Below are 5,000 nucleotides of genomic sequence, written 5' to 3' on the forward strand. Positions count from 1 at the left end.
ACCAGACTATCTACGAAGCAAATCAAACATTCATAGACTGGCTAGCAAATACAAAGTTGGAGGTGTAAGAAAGCCATACGATACTACTACTACCTCCCCAGTTATCACTAAGAACCCACTCCCTTCAGGTGGTCCAGTCCACCAAGCTACTTGGCATCACATTAAACGACCACCTTAACTGGAACCAGCACATCAACATCATCAGGGCAGCCTCATACGTACTTTACATGCTGCGCAGATTGAGGTCCCTTGGTCCCCCTTTACCAGATCTAAAGGGAGTCTACACCACCTTCGTACTCTCCACCCTCATGTACGCCTCCCCGGCCTGATCATCATCACTCAACATCACACAGAGGAGTAAATTAGAGAGAGTACAAAAGAGAGCGTGCAGCATTATCTTGGGTGGTCAATATGAGGGATACAATCACGCCCTCACCACCCGCAGCCCGCCAAGAGTGTCAGACAAGCACAGTGAGGCACTGAGGAAGTTTGGACAAAACCTAATGTTCCACCCACGTCACTGTCACTTCCTCCAACCGACGCAACAACCGCCCGCCATGCCATCCGACATTCCAACAAGATCCAACCCATCAGAGCACCGAGGACTGACCGATACAAGAACAGTGCTACTGCATCCATTGTTTGCACAATAAACTCATTATAAAATTTAGACTAGGCATATCACTCATAAAATTGCTGTATTTTATTATTGTCAGCGTATCACTGTAAAACTTAGACTAGGCGTATTACTTATATAACTACTATATTGTATTATTGTCAGTGTATCACTGCTACTTCAATAAACCTATTATTATTATCATTATTACACACATATACACACACACACGCATACGCACACACACACACACACACACACACACACACACACGACTCGGTGGCGCGGTTGATAGAGTACTGGACTGCCAGTACGGAGGTGCAGCAGTACCTGGTTCGAATCCTGCCCAGGGCCGAAATTATTTCGGTATCGCTGCGCTTCGGGTCTTCACTCCGACTCTCGTGGGCGGGGAGTTGGGTGTGTGTGTGTGTGTGTAAGGTCATAGCGTTACCCATAGATCGGTCATATGAGCTCTGAGCTCTCTTACGGGAGGGAAATAGCTGTCGATCACAAGTCCAACACGTGATCCAAAGAACAAGACCAAGGTGAATACACACACACACACACACACACACACACACACACACACAAACACACACATATACACACACTCGCGCACACGTACACACACACACACAGACACATGCTGGCACACATAAACTTTCACACACACGCACACAAATACACAAAAATATACCTTCACACACGCACAGACACTCAGACACACACACACACACACACACACACACAGACAGACAGACACACACACACACACACACACACACACACACACACACACACACACACACACACACACACACACACACACACACACACATATATATATATATATATATATATATATATATATATATATATATATATTTATATATATATATATATATATATATATATATATATATATATATGCAAAGGTGACTTAGTGAGTGGATTGAGGATCCCAGGCGGGAGTCCCTTGGTGTAAATTGACAAGCCAAGTGTATATAATTGGGAGAAAGTTAGAAAAGTATACACACGTTTAATTCACCCTATCAAGAAACATTACTAATTTGCTACAGAAGATATGACGAAATATATACATATTCAAGTGAAGAAAAGTTGAAAGAGAATGAAGAAATATAATATCATAGAAAGGAACAGTTAAACCGAATTAAAACAGTAATTACGAGGAGACGGGAACTGGAAGTGATGGGGATGAAAATAGATATCTGGAATAAACTGAATGAGAAAAGAGTGAGTGCTAAAACTATACAAGATTTGAAGAACAAACTGGATGCGGAAAGATACAAAAGCGGGTAACTACGAGCATAGCTCTCTTCCCGTAAAATACAACTGGGTAAATACAACTATAAAACACACACACACACACACACACACACACACACACACACACACACACACACACACACACACACACACAAACACTCAAACAAATACACACACACACACACACACACACAAACACTCAAACCCACACACACACACACACACACACACACACACACACACACAATCACACATACACACACACACACACACATATATATATATATATATATATATACACATATATATATATATATACATATATATATGTATATATATATGTATATATATATGTATATATATACATATATATATATATAGGTGTGTGTGTGTATGTGTGTGGGTGTGTTTCTGTGTATGTATATATATATATATATATATATAAATATATATATATATATATATATATACAAACATAAATACATATATATATATATATGTATATATATATATATATATATATATATATACATATATTACAAATGAACTAATGAAAACCGTGTCAATAATTGTATACGAGTATATTATGACACCTAATATTGAACATATCTAGGTTGTGCATATTGATGTAAATCGGTACATGATGTTCATTTTTTTTATCATTAATTTTGGGGCCACCAGATTTTTTTTTATTAGTATGATGACAATCCGTTGTTAGCTGGCGGGATTCCCGCCTGAGCCCACAGCAGTGGCCCAAGCTACGACGTGAAGAGCCTTTAAAAAAGGCGCAGCAATTATATTGCTGTGACCGAGGCTCCAGCTGGTGGGAGCTTTCCCGAATTCCTGCAGCGACATTAGTTTTGTCCTGCATGGAGTTTCCAGCTCTAACCAACGGGATTGAATCCCGAGGCTCCTAGATAGAAGACTCCAATACAGGAGGTTGCTAGACAGAGCCTCGCTGTCGGAGGTCATGCAGCAGGGTCCCTCACGGGCATTTTATTCGACGCTGACTGCGCGAGGTCCCCTGAAGAAAAATGAAAGGTTACAGGGAAGTTACCGTTCAAAGCGTGGAAAACTGAGTACCACCTATTCAGGGAACCTCGCGCATTCAGCGTCGAATAAAATGCCCGTGAGGGACCCTGTTGCATGACTTCCGACAGCGAGGCTCTGTCTAGCAACCTCCTGTATTGGATTCTTCTATCAAGGAGCCTCGGGATTCAATACCGTTGGCTAGAGCTGTAATCTCCATGCAGGACAAAACTAATGATCGCTGCAGGAATTCGTGAAAGATCCCACCAGCTGGAGCCTCGGTCACAGCAATATAATTGCTGCGCCTTTTTTAAAGGCTCTTCACGTTGTGGCTTGGGCCACTGCTGTGGGCTCAGGCGGGAATCCCGCCAGCTAACAACGGATTGTCATCATATAAAAAAAAATAAATAAATAAAAAAAAATAAAAAAAATCTGGTGGCCCCAAAATTAGTGATCGAAAAAACTAACCACGTGTACCCATCTACATCAGCATGCACAACCTAGATACGTTCAATATTAGGTGTCATATACTTGCATGTAATTATTGATACAGTTTTCATTAGTTTATATGTATTATATATATATATATATATATATATATATATATATATACATATATATACATATATATATATATATGTATATATATATGCATCTATGTATGTATATATATACATATGTATGTATATATATACATATATATATATATGCATATATATATACATATGTATGTATATATATATATATAATATATATATATATGATATATGGATCTATGCATGTATATATATATATATATATACATATCTATATATATATATACGTCTCTCTATGTATATATATACATATATATATACATATATATACATATACATGTATATATACATATATATATATATATATATATATATATATATGATGTAAGCGGAATAGGAAACACAGGAGTCTTAGTCTTGAGTTTATTCCTGACTAGTTTCGCAGGTATGCTTTTTCAAAGGAATATGTGTACAAACGGGCTGTGGGTATTATATACATGGGGTGGACCTCACCACCTCTCCGAGTTGCCATAGTTGGTGGCGAATGTGAACATCACATTGTGGCTCACGTAACAATGAAGACATTTTTACAATTAAATATGATAACACTAATACCAAAGAAATTATTAATAGAAAATGTAACAATAGTAGTGAAAACGATGAAGATAAATATTTAATAATATTAACAATAATAACAAAATTGATAGTAGCAATACAGGAAATAATAACAATAAAATAAAAGTAATAATAATAAAAAAAACTATAATGAAAATAAAAATGATAATACTAATAACCAAGAAATAGTTATTAATAGTAATTATGACAATAATAGTGAAAACAATGATAATAAAAACGAAAAATTAATTAAATATTTAAATAGTAACAATAATAATAAAGAAAATGAAAGTAATAATAATAAAGATGGTAATAATAAAAATATAAAAATAAAAATGTAATGATAAAATTATAAACATAATGATAGAAATAATAAATAATAGTTATAATAACAATTATAATAATGATAATAGTGTTGAAAATAATAACAAATAGCATTAAAAGAATAAATCATGATAAAAAGTTGGGGCAAGGTAGCATGGAGGAACTTCAGAGTGAAAGGAAGAAAGCTGGGGAGGGTAGGCCGAAGTGGGAAAAAGGTATCTACTTAGGGTCGGGTGGTCTGGGAAGCCATTCTTGGAGGGCAAGTGTCGCGGTAGATTTTGTCCATTTCGAGTCACCAGTTCTCTTGTTTGTGTTTTTGTGGTTGGCAATGTAAAGTGATTCAATTATTTTCCGTTGTTTCTTGTGTAGTCCTTTAGCTAGAATGGTGGAACCCTCCCAGTTAGGCAAATGTCCCTCTGTGTCAATGTGGTTAACCAGAGCGTTGGTTTCTCGGTGGTGTCTAATGTCCGCTTTGTGTTCCTTGGGTCTGTTGTTAAGTCCTCTGTATGTCTCTCCGTAGTATGCACAGTCACATCCTTTGCAGGGAATTTAGTAAACGACGCTATTGTCACGGTTCAGTTGTTCCAGTATGT

Source organism: Oratosquilla oratoria, unplaced genomic scaffold (assembly GCF_046742065.1).
Source record: "Oratosquilla oratoria isolate Oo_2021 unplaced genomic scaffold, ASM4674206v1 SCAFFOLD51, whole genome shotgun sequence".
Lineage (NCBI taxonomy): Eukaryota > Metazoa > Arthropoda > Malacostraca > Stomatopoda > Squillidae > Oratosquilla > Oratosquilla oratoria.